Genomic DNA, 19,255 nt, shown 5'->3' with positions numbered 1-19,255 from the left:
TTTTGGCCTTTAACTCTGTTCCCCTTTCACACTCCTTGCTAAGCTTGGGCTGTTGCTGTGCTTGAAGGCTTGGAAATTTCAAAGAAGAAAGAGAATTGGAGCACAAAGGCTTGGTTGATTTGAATTTGAACAAAGAATAGAAGGTTCCCTGTCTTGCACCTTTGTTGAAGAAGCCAGAAATTTAATTTTAGAAAGTTATTTTTCAGTTTGTAAACTTCGTATACCCTGGTCTTAATTTAGTGAATAAAAGTACTGCAGCTTAAGGGAGTACTCAGTAAGAATCTTTTAAAAATTTTATCAGCTGAAGATTCTTTTTTCCTCCTTTATAGAGCTTTGAGAGTCTGTGTTCCTTATATATATTCTCAACTTGGCAGTATGCTGGCTAACTCATTTAATTTTTACTTTGCTGAAGTTAAAAATTGTTAGAGTTATAATCAGGGCAGTTTGCTTATTTGAAAAAGATGAATGCTTTTTGTTTTTGCATAACTCTGTTGAGGTATGAATTGTATACAGTTAACTGTACCCATTTAACAGTGTTCAGCTTGAGTTCTGACAGAAGTATATATCTGTGAAACCATCATCACTATCAAGATATCATACATGTCCATCACCTCAAAAGCTTCCTGGGGATCGTCCCTGTGGCTCAGACAGAATCGAACCCAGGTTCGATCCCTGGATCGGGAAGATCCTCTGGAGAAGGGAGTGGCAATCCACTCCAGTATTGTTGCGTGGAGAATCCCGTGGACGGAGCCTGGTGGGCCACAGTCCGTGGGGTCTCACAGAGTTTGACACGACTGAGCGAGTAACAGTATTACACTACAACAGCTTCCCTGTGCCCATTGTAGTCCACCCCTTTGAGTTGACTCCCTGCTGTAAGCAACCTCTGATCTGCTTTCTGTCACTGTGGGTTAGTGTTCATTTTCTATAGTTTTATATGAATGTACCTGTAGTATCTACTTTTTTATGTCTGGTTTCTTTCACCCAGAGTCGTGATGTAGAGATTAATGCATGTTTTCTTTTGCTTTTTTAAAAACACCATTCCAGTTGACAGTTGACTTTTTCACTTGGTAGTTGAGCACAGGGAATTGAGCAGGGTTCCTCGTGCCCATCAAATAGGCCTTCTGCAGCTTTATTAATTTGTACCTCTTTCCTAATCTCTCTTTAAGCTGTCATTTACTAGGTGCTGTATCCTATTTTATATATTCTTATTTGTCTATATTGTTGTTGTTTGGTCGCTAAGTTGTGTCCGACTCTTTGCAACCCCACGGACTGCAGCATGCTAGGCTTCCCTGTCCTTCGCCATCTCCTGGAATTTGCTTAAACTCATCTCCATTGAGTCTGTGATGCCATCCAATCGTCTCATCCTCTGTCATCTCCTTCTCCTCCTCCCCTCAGTCTTTCCCAGCATCAGGGTCTTTTCCAGTGAGTCGGCTCTTCACATCAGGTGGCCAGAGTGTTGGAGCTTCAGCTTCAGCATCAGTCCTTGTGGTGAATATTCAGGGTTGATTCCCTTTAGGATGGACTGGACTGGTTTGATCTCCTTAATGCATCTATATATATTAACACCATTTTATAGAGGAAAAGCTGAAATTTAGAGAGGTTACAGAGAACAAACTCGTTAATGAGCTCAAGGGCTCTGGATAAGAATGCCACGGTTTAACTCTTGGGACTGTCTTTGTAACTATGTGATCTTTGGCAAGGTACTTAACTTTCTATGTCTTCTTTTCTTCACATTTATTATAAAATGGTGTGACTGATTATAGTACCTCCCTTATGGGATTGTTGAGAAGATTAAGTTAGGTATGTGAAGCACTTACAACACTGCCCAGCCTGTAGTAAGTGTCCATAAATGCTAGCTGAGATACAGCACAAGATACTTCTAGCTAGTGAGTGACAGAAGCATAAACTTAAAGCCTTATACTCAGTGCTGGCAGCACAAAATAGTGATTCAAGTCAATTTTAAAATTCATGATGGTGCTCACAAATGGAGGTTTTACTACCATGGTGACATGTCAGTATCAGCTTAGTTGGTGTTGTATGGTTGGGGACTGAGCGGGTCTGAGGCTGCCTTAGGGCATGCACATGCTTGCATGCATGATGTCTACACACATATCAGCTGTGAATATAATGCAGTTTTCAGCTTTGAAGTTCTTTTTTTTTTTTGGTGGCACTGGGTCTTCGTTGCTGTGCACAGTCTTTCTCAAGTTGTGGTTTAAGAGCTTCTCCGATGCAGTGGCTTCTCTTGTTTCAGGGCACAGGCTCTAAAATGCAGAGGCTTCAGTAGTCGTGGAGCGTGGGCTTAATCGTTGCAACTTGCAGTCTCCAGGGCTCGGGCTCATTAGTTGTGGCCCACTGGCTCAGTAGCCCTGTGGCATGTGGGATCTTCCCAGACCAGGGATTGAACTGGTGTCCCTTGCATTTCAAGGTGGATTCTTAACCACTGGACCACCAGGGAATCCCTAAACTTTAAAATAGTTATAGACTCACAGGGAGAAGGCAATGGCAACCCACTCCAGTACTCTTGCCTGGAAAATCCCATGGATGGAGGAGCCTGGTAGGCTGCAGGCCATGGGGTGGCTAAGAGTCAGACACGACTGAGTGACTTCACTTTCCCTTTTCACTTTCATGCATTGGAGAAGGAAATGGCAACCCACTCCAGTGTTCTTGCCTGGAGAATCCCAGGGACGGGGGAGTCTGGTGGGCTGCCATCTATGGGGTTGCACAGGGTCGGACACGACTGAAGCAACTTAGCAGCAGCAGCAGCTCAGGAAGTTAAAGTAGTGTAGGAATTCTATATACTGTAGCTAGTTTCACCAGGGGCTTGGAGGGGGCAGTGTCTTGCTATCTTATGTAGCTATTAGTATCAAAACTGGGTCATTGGACTTCCCTAGTGGTCAAGTGGTTAAGAATTCTCTTGCCAGTACAGGGGACACCAGTTTGATCCCTGATCCAGGACGATCCCACGTGCCTCGGGACAGCTAAGCCCATGTACCACAACTACTGAAGCTTCTATGCCCTAGAGCCTGTGTTCTGCAACAAGAGAAGCCACTGCGATGAGAAGCCTGCACAATGCAACTAGAGAGTAGCCCCCACTCCCTGCAGCTAGAGAAAGCCTGCACTCAGCAATGAAGACCCAGCACAGCCAAATAAATAAATAAAAAAAATTTAAAGGCACAGGTGATCTAAAAAAAAAAAAAAGGAAAGTTATCATTGGTATACTCTTTAGCCCTTTATCACATTTCACCAGTTTTTACACGTACTCGTTTTTGTGTCTGTATATGCACATGTACATGTATTTTTATTGTCTGTGCATTTTTATCACATGTATATGTTCATGTAGCCATCACTTTGGTTAAGATACTGTGGAAATTCCCTGGCAGTCCAGTGGTTAGGATACTGTGCTTCCACTGCAGGGGGCAGGAGTTCAGATCCCTCGTCGGGGAACTGAGATCCCACAAGACCCGCAGTGTGGCAAAAAGAAAACAAAACACCAAAAACGATACAGAACTGTTTTTATCACCACATCTTTCTTGTGCTTCCTTTCTCCCTACCACCCTTTCCTATTCCCAGGCAACGACTAATTTGTTCTCTGTCCCTATAATTTTGTCATTTCAAGAATGTTATATAAATAGAATCATACAGTGTATAATCTTTTGAGATTGACTGTTTTCATTTAGCATAATACCCTTGAGATCCATCCAGGTTGTTTCATGTACCAGTCGTGACTGTTTTTAATTGCTGAGTACTATTCCGGTATAGAGATGTTCCGCCGTTTGTTTAATCATCCACTGAAGGATACTGAGTTGTTTCCAGCTTTTTGCTATTACAAGTACAGCTGCTATGAACAATCATATACAGGCTTTTGTGCAGACACAAATTTTCCTTTTGGGTAAATAAATGCCCAGGAGTGTGATTGCTGCCTTATATGATAAGCATGTGTTTGAATTTTTAAGAAACTACTCAGTTATTTTTCATAGAAGTTCTACCGTTTTACATTCTACCAGCAGTGTATGAGAGACGTACGTTCTCAGCATTCTTACCACCATTTGGTATTTGCACTTTTTTATTCAGCTTTTCTCAGATGATGTGGTATCTTACGTGATTTCAATTTGCATTTCCCTTATGGCTAATAATATTGGACATCTTTTCATGTGCCATTCATATATCTTCTTTGATCAAATGTCTGTTCATGTCTGTTGTTCATTTTCAGTTGAATTGTTTTTGACTTTTGAGCTTTGAGAGTTCTTTATATATTCTAGATACAAATCCTTTGTTGGAAATGTAGTTTGTAAATAGCTTATTCTCGTCTATAGCTTGCTTTTTCATTCTTTTAACAAAGTCTAGGAGAATAGAAGTCTTAAATTTTAACAAAGTCCAGTTTACCAAGTTTTTTTCCTTTTAGAGACTGCGTGTTTGGTGTCATTTATAAGAACTCTTCAGTTGGTCTGCAAATTCTCTGAAGTTTTATACCTTTATGTCTCACATCTAAATCTATGATCAATTTTGAGTTAATCTGTATAAAGTAAGTTTCATTTTTTTTGCCACTAGCTTCAGCGCTATTTGTTGGAAAGGCTATCTGTCCTTACACTATTGAACTGCTTTTCCTTCTTCCTCAAAAATCCGTTATCTGCCCTTGTATAGATTTATATTTCGGTTCTCTATTCTGTCCTGTTGATCTTTGCGTCTATTTCACCACCAGTACCACAGTGTCTTGATTTTTGTTAGCTATATAGTAAATCTTAAAACCGGATAGTAAGATTTTTCCCCCTTTTTTTTCCCAAAATTGTTTCATTTATTTTACTTTTTTTTTCATATAAAATCTCGAATAAGCTTGTCTTTAACTACTAAAAGTGTTACTGGATTGTGACAGAAATGTTACTAAATCTAGAGGTCAGATGTTGAGTTTCCAATCCATAAACAGTGTTGTTGTGGATTGACTTGAGTCCCCCTGAAAAGTGAAAGTGTTAGTCGTGTCTGACTCTCTGTGACCCCATGGACTGTATAGCCCGTCAGGCTTCTCTCTCCATGGAATTCTCTCCAGGGAAGAATACTGGAGTGGGTAACCATTCCCTTGTCCAAGGGATCTTCCCGATCCAGGGATTGCACCTGGGTCTCCCGCATTGCAGGCAGATCCTTTACTGTCTGAGCCATCAGCGGAGTCCCTTGAGTGCCTCTAATAAACCCTAACCTCCAGTACCTCAGAATGTGACCTTATCTGAAAATAGGGTCATTCTCAATGTTATTAGTTAAGACAGATGTATACTGAAGTAGTGAGGGACTCCTGTTCCAATATGACAGGTGTCCTTAGAAAAGGCCATTTTAGACACAGGTGCGCATAGAGGGTCGATGCGTGTAGAAGCATGGAGAGGATGCTGTGTGAAGCTAGGCGTGTGCTGCCACGAGCCAAGGAGCAGCTAGAAGCTGAGAAAGATATCTGGAACATATCTTTCCCTATCACCCTTAGAGGGAGTGTGGCTCTGCTAGCACCTTGGTCTCGGACTTTTAGCTTCCAGAAATGTGACACAATCAATTTCTGTTGTTTAAGCCACTCAGTTTGAGGGACTTTGTTACAGCAGCCCTAGCAGACTAATCAAACATATATCTGTTCATTTATTTATATCTTCCTTTCAGCACACAAGCCGTATGTGTTTTGTTAAGTATATACCCAGGTGTTTCTTTTTTAAAAAATAAATGGGATTATAAATGTGTTGTTTTAATTTTGTTTCTGCATGTTCAATATATATAAAAGCACAATTGTATTCAGAAATTCATTTTTTAGGTATGTTTTTCTTGTATTCTGCAACCTTGTTGAACTTATTCTAGGACTAATAAATTTTATTAGTTTTTTGTTGTTGTTACTAATTTAAAAATGTTTTTTTGAGATTCCTTGGGATGTTCTACGTAGACAGTAACGTCACATGCAAATACGGAGAGTTTTCTTTTTCCAGTCTCTACACTTTCTGTTTCCTTTTCTTGTTTTGTGCTGATGGGACTTCTAGGACTCTGCTGAATATGAGTGGTGGGACTAGGCATTCTTCCCTTGTTTCCAGTGTTGAATATAGAAATCCAGTGTTTCACCACAAAGTATGATGTTTACCATAGGGTTTTTGTATATATACTTTGTCAAGGTGAAGAAGTTACTTTCTATATCTAGTCTGCTGAAAACTTTTAAAATCATGAATGCTTTTTTGGCATCATTTGGTATGATCGTGTGATTTTTCTCTTTGTTATGTTAGCCTGTTGATTTGGTGGATTACATTGATGTTGGAATATTGAACCAGTTTTGGATTTCTGGAACAAATCCTACTAAGTTATGGTGTTGTATAATGGTTTTAATGTATTTTTGGACTTGATTTCCTACTATTTTATGAAGGATTTTTGCATTTTTTAAGGGGGTGGTATTAGTCTACAGTTTTCATCTTTTGTATTATCTTTGTTGGGCTTCCTTGGTGACTCAGAAAGTAAAGACTCTGCCTGCAATGCAGGAGACACAGGTTCAACCCCTGGGTCAGGAAGATTCCCTGGAGAAGGGAATGGCATCCCACTCCAGTATTCTTGCCTGGAGCTTTCCATGGACAGAGGAGACTGTTGGGCTGCAGTCCATGAGATCTCAAAGAGTCAGATATGACTGAGCGACTGACACACTTGTTTTGCTTTAATATTAAAGAATTCTTCTGTGTATTCTTGCCACCTCTTCTTAATATCTTCTGCTTCTGTTAGGTCCGTACCATTTCCGTGCTTTATTGAGCCCATCTTTGGATGAAATGTTCCCTTGGTATCTCCAGTTTTCTTGAAGAGATCTCTAGTCTTTCCCATTCTAATGTTTTCCTCTATTTCTTTGCACTGATCACTGAGGGAGTGATCTCTTATCTCTCCTTGCTGTTCTTTGGTATAGCAAGATTGTTTGGCTCCATAGCAAGATTGTTTGGCCACCTGATGGGAAGAAGTGACTCATTGGGAAAGACCCTAATACTGGGAAAGATCGAAGGTGGGAGGAGAAGGGGACGACAGAGGATGAGATGGTTGGATGGCATCACCAACTCAGTGGACATGAGTTTAAGTAAACTCTGGGAGTTGGTGATGGACAGGGATACCTGGCTTGCTGCAATCTACGGGGTCTCAAAGAGTTGGACACAACTGAGCAACTGAACTGAACTGAATATTAAATAATCCGAAGTTCACAGAATTTGTTCGCATTAGTTCTCTGCTGTTTTCTGGAAGAGATTGTGTAGAATTGGTATTCTTTTAAAATTGTTAGATTTTTACCAGTGAAAGCATCAGGCCTGAATATCTTTTTTCAGGAGATTTTAAACTACAAATTCAATTTGTCGAATAGTTATAGGACTGTTCAGATTATCAGTTTCATCTTGGGTGAGTTTTGGTAGTTTGACTTATGAAGAATTGGTCTACTTCATCTGAATTGTCTGGTTTATATTCATAGAGTTGTTTGTAATATTACTTATATATTTTTAGCATTTTTATTGGAAAGTGAAAGTTAGTTTTGGCTGTGCCGGGTTGTCATTGCTGCGTGCAGTCTTTCCCTAGTTGCAGAGTGTCGGGGCTACTCTTTCTTTGAGGCTTTTCATTGTGCTGGCTTCTCCTGTTGGAGAGCCTGGGCTTTAGAGTGTGGGCTTCAGTAGTTGTGGCACACGGGCATGCCACTCTGAAGCATGAGGGATCTTCCTGGACCAGGGATCGAACCTGTGTCCCCTGCATTGGCAGGCGGATTCTTAACCACTGGGCCACTAGGAAAGTCCTTCCTTATTATATTTTTAATGTCGGTACAGTCTCTAGTGATACCCTCTTTTTCATTCTTGAAATTGGTTAAGTTGTGTTTCTCTGTCTTTTTAAGTCATTCGTACTAGAACCCTATCAATTGTACTAAAGTTTTCAAAGAACCATCTCTTGGGTTGAGTGATATTTTTTAAAAAATTGATTTTCTGATTTTAGTGTCATTGACTTCTCTTCTTTATTATTTCCTTTCCTTTGCTTGCTTTTGCTTTATTTTGCTCTTTTTGGTAATTATGAATAACACTACTCTGTTATGAACATTCATACGCACATTTTTGCTTCAGTTCAGGTCAGGCGCTCAGTCGTGTCCAACTCTTTGCAACCCCATGGACTGTAGCGTGCCAGGCCTCCCTGTCCATCACCAAGTCCCAGAGCTTGCTCAAACTCCTGTGCATTTAGTAGGTGATGCCATCCAACCATCTCATCCTTTGTCGTCCCCTTCTCCTCCCGCCTTCAGTCTTTCCCAGCATCAGGATCTTTCCCAATGAGTCAGTTCTTCCCATTAGGTGGCCAAAGTATTGGAGTTTCAGCTTCAGTATCAGTCCTTCCAATGAGTATTCAGGACGGATTTCCTTTATGATAGAGTGGTTTGATCTCCTTTCTGTCCAAGGGACTCTCAAGAGTCTTCTCCAACACCACAGTTCAAAAGCGTCAATTCTTCGGCACTCAGCTTTCTTTATAGTTCAACTCTCGCATCCATACATGACTACCAGAAAACCGATAGCTTTGACTAGACGGACCTTTGTTGGCAAGTGATGTCTCTGCTTTTTAATATGCCATCTAGGATGGTCATAACTTTTCTTCCAAGGAGCAAGTGATCTTAATTTCATGGCTGCAGTAACCATCTGCAGTGATTTGGGAGCCCCCCAAAAATAGTCTCTCCCGGTTTCCAATGTTTCCCTGTCTACTTGCCATGAAGTGATGGGACTGGATGTCGTGGTCTTAGTTTTCTGAATGTTATGCTTTAAGCCAAGATTTTTTGTTGTTGTTGTTTTGTTTTTTTACAGTCCAGGTCTTTATTTTTACACCCATCAGGCCATGAATTCATAGGGAATGGGCTCCAACATTTCGGGTTCCTTTCCATTGGTCCTCACAAAGTGTGCTTCTCTGGGTGGAGCAGGCTGGTGCTTCAGCTGAACCCAAGTCCCTTTCTCTTTGGCTTCCTTCTTTTTCTGATCGTTTTCCTTCACACGTTTCAGAAAGCTGTCTCGGCTCTTAGAGTGCTTAGTATGCTCGATACGCTCATTAATTCTCTTGGCAAGAATCTTGCCCTTAACTTGTTTGTTTACAGTGATGCCAACAGCATGCTGGGTGATTGTAAACACTCCCAGTTTTGCCATGGTAACATTTGTGGGGCATTCCTTGTTGAACAGTACCCATTCCCTTGATATCTACAATATGCCCCTTCTTGTAGATTCGCACGTATGTGGCCAAAGGAACAACTCCGTGTTTTCTAAAAGGCCTAGAGAACATGTAGCGGGTGCCCCTCCTCTTTCCCTTTGTGTTGGTCGTTTTGGCGGATTAGCCTGAGGGGCCGGGGGAGAGATAGAAGGCGGCGGGATAAGCTGACTTTTTCACTCTCCTCTTTCACTGTCATCCAGAGGCTCTTTGGTTCTTTGCTTTCTGCCATAAGGGTCTTGTCATCTGCGCATCCGAGGTTATTGATATTTCTCCTGGCAGTCTTGAGTCCGGCTTGTGCTTTGTTGAGTCTGGCATTTTGCATGATGTACTCTGCATAGAAGTTAAATAAGCAGGATTATTTTTGCTTAGACATGATTTAAAGTTATTTGGGGTAATTCCTAGGAGTGGAATTGCAGGGTCATGTGAAAGTTTTATGTTTAACTGCTTGAATAGTCGCGAAATTGTTTTCCATAGTGGTTGCCTCATTTTGCATTCCTGTCAGCAGACTTTTTTTTGTACCTAGCCCAGCAATCTTCCTCTCTTATGGAGTTGGTAGTTCATTTATATATAATGCAGTTGGTGAGGTACTTGGGTTAAATCCGCCATCTTGTCATTCGATTTCAGTGTTTCCAAACTCTTTTTCTTTTTCTCTCTCCTGTCTTGACTTCTTTTGTATTACTGTGTTTCTCTCTCTGATTACCTAGTTAGTTGTGCATTCTTGTATTGCTTACCCCAGAAATTAGGATATGTAGTCTTGACTTACAATATTCTAATAAAAATAATAACTTTGGTCACTCTCCCATTAGTGTTCCTCTGACCCCTGTCTTTATCATTTTATTATTACACATAATTATTTTGTATTTTATATGTCTTTAAGGCATTGTGTTTTGTCTTTAAGAGAATCCGTTCCGTCGCTCAGTTGTGTCCGACTCTTTGCGACCCCGTGGACTGTAGCCTACCAGGCTTCTCCGTCCATGGGATTCTCCAGGCAAGAATACTGGAGTGGGTTACCGTTTCCTTCTCCAGGGGATCTTCCCGACCCAGGGATCGAACCCGGGTCTCCCGCATTAGAGGCAGACGCTTTAACCTCTGAGCCACGAGGGAAGCCCTTACAGAGAATATTCATTTCTATTTTTCCCACACATTCACCTATTTGTGGCTTTTAATTCCTTTAGAATTTTCATCTTGGATTACTTTTATCTTTTAGTGTAGGTTTGGGCCAGTAATTTTTCTGTTTTTGCCTATCCAAAAATGTCTTTACTTTGCCTTCACTTATTAAAGGGTATTTCTGCTGACCATAGTATTATGGTGAGCAGTTGTTTTCTCTTAGTTCTTTGAATAAGCCATTCTGTTGTTTTCTAGCATTCCAAAGTCCAGCAGTAGTTGTCCTGTTGAAGGTAAGGTATGTTTCGACCCCCCCCCCCCCGCACCGGTTGTTTTTCCGATATTTTTCGTTGGTTTTCCACAGTTTAAATGTGATATGTTTAGGTATGTTTTTTGTATATATTCTTCTGGGGATTTGCATAACTTTTTGAATCTATAAAAAAGTGAAAGTGAAGTCGTTCAGTCATGTCCGACTCATTGTGACCCCATGGACTGTAGCCTACCAGGCTCCTCTGTCCATAGGATTTTCCAGGCAAGAGTACTGGAGCCGGTTGCCAGATCTATGGGTTGTCTTTAATCAGTTTTGACAAATTCTTGACCATCATCTTGTTGTATATTGCCTCTGTTCCTTCTTTCTTCCCTCTTTTGAGGTTCCAGTTATGTATATCCTAAACATTTTCGTGTGTTTTACACATCTACTATGTTTTTTTCTGTATTTTTTCAGTAGGTTTTGGTCTGTGTGCCTTTGGTTTGGATATTTTCTATTGCCTTGTTTTCCATTTTGTCTGTTCTTTCTTCTGGTATATCTAATGAGCTCTTTACAGCATCATTTATGTATTTCACTTACAGAATTTCCATTTGGTCCTTCTTATGATCGATTCCAATTTTCTGGAATCCTTCATCTTTTATTTTCTCAAACATATTTCTCATGTACCGTCTTGGGACTGAGCTGAGTTGAGGCTGGGTTTCAGTTTTGACCGGCCTCTGCCTCCCTGTCATTTGCCCCCACTGCTGACATGTGGTCACTCAGGGGAGGGGCTTCCAGCTGCGAGTGAGTTATGCCCATTTCCCCTAGCTGGACTTGAGCCTCTAATTTATGTTTCCTCATACTGATAACACTGCCAAAATCTCCACTCTGCTTTTCAGAGGCATTGTACTTAGCTTCCTAACCTCCTGCCCTATGCATTTCCAGACTTTTTAAATATCTTGAAGGGAAAATTAGCTCTGTGTCAGGCCCAAACCTCGGAACTTCCCTGTTCACCCATTTGTCCCTTTTGTTTTGAATTTTGTCTGTAGTCTTTTTTTTTCCTTCTACTTTTTATTTTATATTGGAGCATCATCGATACAGTGTTGTGTTAGTTTCAGGGGGTACAACAAGGTGATTCAGTTATATACATACATGTACTGTCTACGGTCTTGCACGACTACCAGAGCCCTGCTGGTTTCTTGGTTCTCTAGCATCAGCCTGGGCAAAAGTTGCATCTCAGTCTCTTGCCTTACACCCAGGTTCAGCAGATACCTCCTTGGAGAAGTGGCCTCGCTTATCGGGCCACCTCTGCATGCTTCCCTGCTCTCTGATTCCTGGTCTGTCTAGTTCTTTTCCTTCAGTAGTTCTCTGGTAGCCTTCAAGAGTTACTTTAAAACTTTTCCTATATTTTGAAGTTGTTCTTGATGGGAACATTGATTTAATTTAAAGTTATTCATTTAAAATGATTTCTTCATGCTTGGAAGTTCTGGTCGCATATAGTTTGTTATATGTTATTATATATAAATATATGTTATATTATTATATATAGTGTATATATATACTATTATATGTAGTGTTATTTTATATATTACTATATACTATGTAGTAATAGTGATAATAAGTGGTAAAGTGATTGTCCCATATAGTTATGTATCATTTATCACATCTCTTACACAGTTAACTTCTCTGAACACCAGTTTCTCTAAGTGATGCTCGGTTTTGTGACGGCGTTGTGTATAGAAGGCTTCTGGAAAATGTTTTATATCAATGTAGAAATAAATTGATTGAGCCTTAGTGGAAAGGCCTTGTGGTGAGAATATGTTACGAGGTAAAAGTCAGCAATGACTCTGAAACTGATTATATAAACATGTGAAAAAAATATTTGGTAGTCAAAAGCCCAGATGTACATTTCTTGGGATAATTGATGATTTTAGTATGGTTTTATGTTTGGGGCCACTATTTTTTCTTTTTGTTTCCTTAATATCAGCTTACAGTGTTAGCTCTGTTTACATCATGTGATTTCAGAGTTCAAAGAACTCTAATGTGTGTTTTTAAATTTTGCTTTTAATGTAAAAAGAACAGGAAAATATGAGACCAAAGTGATCTCTCTTCCTTTACCTGCCACCTCAAAATGTGTCCCACTGTGTATAACGACTGCTCTTCCTCTCCTACCCTCTCCTTTCATTTTTTGTCCTCCTTTCCTATTGATACATGTTAGCTGGCAAAAATACAGAAATTGAAGTACTTAAGAAAAACAAATTTGAAATCTCTTGTAATCCCATTACCAAGCAGTAATCAGGTTTCTGAGCATTTGACACGTATCTTTTGTGGGGTTTTCTATGTAAAATGAACTGTATGTATTGTTATTTGTCGTTCTCAGCCAGGCCTTTTCATTAATATCACCTGTAATAATTAAAATATCCGTATAGATTCTGCAATACACCTCATACTTAACCAAATCAGAATCTCTAGGGGTAGGGTGAAGAGGGTTTTGTTGAGAAAAACAAAAAACTTCCCTTCAGAAAATTTTAATTGCCTTCAGAAATCTTCTAAAACAGAAAAAACCAAGAATATTGCCATATTATATGTGAAGAAAACTTTGACTTGTATACAACTGTCCATCTAATGATTTGGTTTGGACTTTTTCCCAGCCATTCCGCCCTGGGGTGAACTTGGACTGCTGTCGGGATTTCCGCCATCTCTCTGTGCGCTCTGTTATTCTATCTGTGTGGAGTACGGACGTGTCACACTTCCCTGCCGCAAGCTCTGTCAGTGGGCTCACAGTGAGTGCTCGAGGCTCATGGAGCTGTTTGGTGTTCCTTGGCCTGAAGATATGGAATGCAGTAGGTGCGAAAATCATAGATTTTTCATGGACCATTGCTTCTTTTGCAGCATATTTAAAATTATTTGTCTTCTAGTTCATCAGTTTTTAAGAACTTTTCGAAGTGTGTATATTACTTATAATTTTGAACAGAAGTTTCATGCCTCAGAGCTGTTCATTTCCTTAGGAATTTGGAATAAAATGAAAAAGGTGGAAAAAGAAAAACATTTCAGTGAAGAAAATTTTAAAGTAATTAAGAAAAACATAAGATATTGATTGTTTGATATCTTTCCCTTAGTTTTTTTTTTTTTTTTCTGGTTATAAAAGTAATGCCATTTATAAAGCATTAGAAGATATAGAGAACATAATCATTTGTTGCCTCATTATTAAATATCTCTAATGACTTAATGGGACTCAAATATCTTTATGATTTCGGTGTTATTGACTACAGTAGTTCTGTCATTTCTGTTTTTCTTCCTTTTTTTCAATTTTGGTTTTTTGATCATGCAACATGTGGGATCTTAGTTCCCTGATCAGAGATAGAACCCGTGGCCTCTGCACTGGAAGCACGGAGTCAACCACTGGACTGCCAGGAAAGTCCCTTTGTTCTGTTTTACTATCATGTATTACCATACCCAGACCCAGAAAATGTCAGATACTTTTCAAATCACTTCCAATATATAGATTGTAAGCATTTCCTAAAGGTTTGAGGACATTTACCTGACAGTCTTATAGATTTGTTTAAGAGAACATAATTGTTAGTAATAACGTGTATGGTAGTAATACTGCATTTTTTTATACTGTAATGTTGTGCCTTTTCGTGTTCTTAAATGTTTCAAGGATAAAGCATAGATGAATACCTATAAAGCTCTTACTGTCTAGCTTTGTCCAATAATATTTTGCAGTGTTTGCTTCAGACTTTTTTTTTTTTTTTTTTGGCTTGCAGGATCTTAGTTCCCCCAACTAAGGATGGAACCTGGGGCCCAGACAATGAGAATACCAAGTCCTAACCATTGGACCACCAGGGAATGCCCCAGATTTCTTTTTTAAAGAAATAAAGCAGTACAGGTAGAGTTGAAGATTCCTTCGTTAGTATTCATCTTGATTTCATTTCCTTCTTTTCTCCCCAGAGATGAGATCATCAGTGTTGAATCTGTCGTTAATTCTTCTTGTGTTTGTTTTTATACTCTTAGTGTACATCACAAGCATATCCATAAGCAACATTCTATGCTTTTTTACGTTCCATATATATATATATAAACATATAATGTTGTACATGTATCTGTGTTTATATCTGTATCTGTTGTTTATATTTGTTAGCCTGGTTCTTTCCTCTTAATTGCTGTGTAATGGCCAATTGTGTTAATACTACTATCTGTAGTTACTTAGCCATCTTCTACTGATGGTCATTTAAGTTATTTCCAAGGGTTTGCTATTATGGGCAGTGCTGCACAGAACACTTAATTCTCCTTCATGTTTAAAATCAATTTTATTTATCATCTGTCAATAGCCCTTGGAGATAGGTAAAAAGCCCACGTTGTCACTGTCATTTGATAGATGGAGAAACTTAAAACATGTGTTAGTTACTTGTAGTCAGTTCACTGACAGCTGGCTTTCTTTGTCTACTCTGTTTTTCACCTGTTTGACATACTCTCTTGTCTAGACCCATCAAACCATTCATCCACTGTCTCCCCAAAACCTTATAGTATTTATCGTTCCTCTTTTAGAAATCTAAATTTATTGGTATTTATAACAACAGTTATGAATTACCTCGGCAGGAATCCTATTTTAAGTTTTGTGTCTAACTACAATTGTTTAGTGGTCTTTTTATTTTAATAGATTATGTACAGTTATAGAGATGTCATTATGATCTCTGTTTTGTTAGTATTAAATCTGTTTTATGTCCTCAGTATTTTGCCTGGAGTTGCCTAACTCTGAATTCTTCCTTAACTTCTGACAAACTGATCTCTCATAATAACCTTTCATTCTTCCACATCTCTCATATCCTTGTTCATACTGTACCTCTTCTTCAGTTTTATGGATACCCCAAAGTTATGGGGTTTGATCTCAGCTTTCCTAATAGCTCCCTTCCTGATCTCATTTCTTTTCTTACTTAGGTTAAACTTTGTTGTCTGTCACATAAAATAGTACTTTTGCTAACAATTTCAACTTATTCCATCTACTGTGCTTGTTCAGATCTCTAGCTGGACCAATTCAACTAATTTATTACAAATTAATTATGCTGCATATTTAATTATTTAAATCATAGCAACACCTTTTTTTTTTATTACAGTCCAAATTCTATCATTGTTTTATTATATTTGCTTTATCACATCTGTCCATCCCTCTACTGATCTACTAATCTACATTACTCTTTGAGTGTATTTAAAAATAAAAGAGAGACAACAGTTACTGTCCTCACAAATATTTTATTAGGTCCTTCACCAAACATTTGTCTGTAGTGTTTTTTTTTTTTTTCCTTCCGTTTAAAACTTTACAAGGAAATGCACAGATCTAAAGACAGCACCTGAGTTTTGATAAAAAACCTGCAGCTTAGAAAGCCAAATCCTTAGAAGGGTGTAGAACCTGATCATTACCATTGCCTCACGCTCTCATGCTCCTTGCTAGTCAGCCCATGTCTGTGCCATCCTCTGGAGGCAACTGCTGTTTAGCATCCTTCCTAGATGATCACTGTGTGTATTCTAGAGCTTCATACAAATGAAGCCATACGTGTATAACTCTCATTGTGCTTGAGTGAAGAGTGCTCTTCTTTGCTCTGTTTTCAAGACTCATTAATGGTTTTGTGTTCATTAATAGTTCTTTCCTTTTTCTTGTCTTCCATTGTATAGATTACTATATTTGGCTTATCCATTCTCCTGTTGCTAGACAGTTTAAACCATAGCCGCTCTGTTTGCTCTTTGTCTTTAGTCAGTTTTCAGTGTGGTCAACGGGAAAGTTTCTATTCATTCTCCCCAGCACTTATGCCAAATCTACGTCACTCACTTCAAACCTATATTTCATTTCACAGTCATTCCGTATGTGACCCTTAGTCCCCTCAACCTCAGTCTGTCCTCCTTCCCTGAAAATCACTTCAGCATTTTGTGCACACTATTGTGGTCTGCTAGTCTGCTACATGTCACTCAGTCCAGTCCTTCTCAATTTCCTTTCTTGCATCTTCTTCTTCCTGGTGCTTCTTAGCAATCTGTTTCTGTTCTTTTTGATTCTACATGTTTCCTCTGGATAATTTCATCTCACTGATTTTAACCGTTCCCCACACGCTGATGCCTCCTAAATCCAAATCTATACCCTTGTCATCTTTCTGGTAAGTTCCAAATCTGCCTAACAAGCAGCCGTTGGATATCCTAACCTGAATTTGTCTCAAGTACCTCAACTTCAACATGTCTAAAATTGATTTTACTCCTTGCTCATTTTATTTTTTTTAATTCCTAGAAGGCATATTCCTCCTTCATTGACCCAAGCTCCCACAATCCAGTCAGTTGTAGATTCTGTTGCTTTTATTTAACTAATTTCACAGCTGTCTCATTCTCATTGCCTGATCTGGTTTTAGTTATGGCTCATCGGATATCTCTGCTCTCAATTTTGTACAGCTCAAATGTCTTCCATACTCCTTCTAGTCATCTTTCTAATTAACCTGTATGTGGGGTGAGCGCTCAGTCATGTAGAACTTTTTGAGACCCCGTGGACTATATATATAGCCCACCAGACTCCTCTGTCCATGCATGAAATTTTCCAGGCAAGAATATTGGAGTGGGTTGCCATTTCCTTCTCCAGGGAATCTTTCCGACCCCAGGATCGAACCCACGTCTCTTGTGTCTCCTGCAGTAGCAGGCAGGTTCTTTACCAGTTGAGCCACCGGGAAGCTGTTAAGTTGGGTAAGGGCCATATGAATATATTTAGTCAACAGTTATCCATTCAGCAAATATCAATTGGATGTCTTCCATGTGCTTGACCGGAGAAGGCAGTGGCAACCCACTCCAGTACTCTTGCCTGGAAAATCCCATGGGCGGAGGAGCCTGGTGGGCTGCAGTCCATGGGGTCACTAAGAGTCGGACACAGCTGAGCGACTTCATTTTCACTTTTCACTTTCATGCATTGGAGAAGGAAATGGCAACCCACTCTAGAGTTCTTGCCTGGAGAATCCCAGGGACGGGGTGACCCTAGTGGGCTGCCGTCTGTGGGGTCACACAGAGTGTGACGTGACTGAAGTGACTGAGCAGCAGCAGCAGCAGCATGTGCTAGACACTACTCCAGATAGTGGAGATGAGTAGTGAACAAAACCTGGTCTGTTCTAATGGAGCTACAGTTCAAGTGATGGCTGTAATGGTAGAATATAGATAAGCAGATAATGTCAGATAGCAGTGACTGCCAATAAGAAAGAATAGAGTTAGGTGACAGTGATACAGTATGGAGACATTAGGGAAGTCCTTTTTTAATAAGGAGACAGTGTGACAGGGACGTGAATGAAATGAGAGAACAAATGATACAGATATCTAGGGAAGATCGGTCCAGGCAGAGGAAGCAGAGCAACAAGTGCAGAGGCTCTGAAGTGGAAGCGTGCTGGTTATATTCACAGAACAACGGGGACACCACAGAGGCTCGAGCCGTGTGAGTAAGGGAGAAGGGAAGGAAATTCGATCAGAAAGCACTGGGGTTGGGAGGTGTCTTTAGAGCTCCTTTATGGAATTTGGATTTGATTCTGAGTGAGTCAGAAGATGTTGAGCGGAAGAGACATGATCATGAGCACAGGGGTGGCATGTCTTTAAAGAATCACCCTGGTTCTTGTGTACAAATGGAGATGAAGTGGAAGCCACTCCAGAAATCCAAGGATGAGGTACTAATCGCTCAAACTGGGTGGATGCTGTGGAGGACGTGGAAAGTGGTCAGATTCTAGATACATTGCGAAATCGAATGACAGGAAGCGCTGGTAGGTTGTGAGGTGGATACTCAGAAGCAGTTTCAAGGAGGACCCCAGGGGTTTCGGCCTGAGCAACTAGAAGAGTGGGATTATCATTTGTGAAAATGGAGAAACTAAGGAGTGGAAATCAAGAGTTTGGTTTTGGAAGGATTGGAAAGTAAGGAGTGTGTCTGTGATGAGTTGGTGGTTGGATGTAGAGATGTGTCCATTGATATGTTTATGTCAGTGTTTACACACACACGCATACACATGTTTCTGAAAGTGCTTACCTCTTGTGCTTACAGTTCATGCGCTCTTCGTGCCCCAGCAACACTACACACACCCTGTTTGAACTTCTGTGCCTTTGCTCGCATTTTTTGTTAGAATACTGATTGCCATACTGCCAGTACAGGCAAATACTGATTCAAAAATCCTGTGTTGAGGGGCTGACATGAAGTCTTTCATAATTTTGATTGCTTCATATATCATGCTGCTGCATCTTGTATTGTGTTTACAAGTTTGTGCCTTCTTTTGAACTCAAGGATAGAGTGTTTTTTAGGTGTTTTTCTCTTAAAGCCCTGGCTTACTGCAGAGTTCTAATAAATGCCTCTGTGAATGAGTTTCTGTCATTTCTCTTTATAATCCAAGCCTTGTGAAGAAAACGGTTTGTATTAATCAGCTTCAGTATAAGCTTATACATGTATTTGGCAAACTTAATATCAGTGACAGTTTCTTGGAAACGATTTGATCCATGTAACTACTGAAATTCTAGTTGATGGGAGTCTGAGGGCTTAGAAACTGGTGCTGCCAAGAAAACTGAAAATGCAGGAAGTTCATGAGAACAGTACTTGCGATCATGTGAGAATGTCTGCAGCACGTCCCTGATTTTTTCTGTACTGTGCGTGTGATGCTTTCTCAAGTCTGGAAAACTGTCATAATGCAGATTTCTTGGGCCCTAACATAGGCATAATAAAAT

General features: G+C 39.9%; 1 long non-coding RNA gene and 1 pseudogene across 2 annotated transcripts in view; both read right to left on the bottom strand.

Annotated features, from left to right (window-relative positions):
- Positions 1-19,255, bottom strand: part of LOC148775030 (uncharacterized) — a 146,911-nt gene that overhangs the window by 8,479 nt on the left and 119,177 nt on the right. The window contains exon 8 of one of the 2 annotated variants that reach the window (XR_016039505.1): positions 13,385-13,546. The exons of the other annotated variant lie outside the window; for it this stretch is intronic. This is a non-coding gene — a long non-coding RNA (uncharacterized LOC148775030). Of the gene's footprint in view, positions 1-13,384; positions 13,547-19,255 lie in introns of those variants that run through there. 2 annotated transcript variants of the gene reach the window in all.
- On the bottom strand, positions 5,954-9,312 carry LOC148775032 (large ribosomal subunit protein eL21 pseudogene; annotated as a pseudogene).

This window comes from Moschus berezovskii, chromosome 17 (assembly GCF_049115385.1).
Source record: "Moschus berezovskii isolate FMDL1 chromosome 17, NW_MosBer_1.0, whole genome shotgun sequence".
In the NCBI taxonomy this organism is placed as follows: domain Eukaryota; kingdom Metazoa; phylum Chordata; class Mammalia; order Artiodactyla; family Moschidae; genus Moschus; species Moschus berezovskii.
Note: the sequence above shows the minus strand (reverse complement) of the source record. Positions and strands in the feature narration are given on the sequence as shown.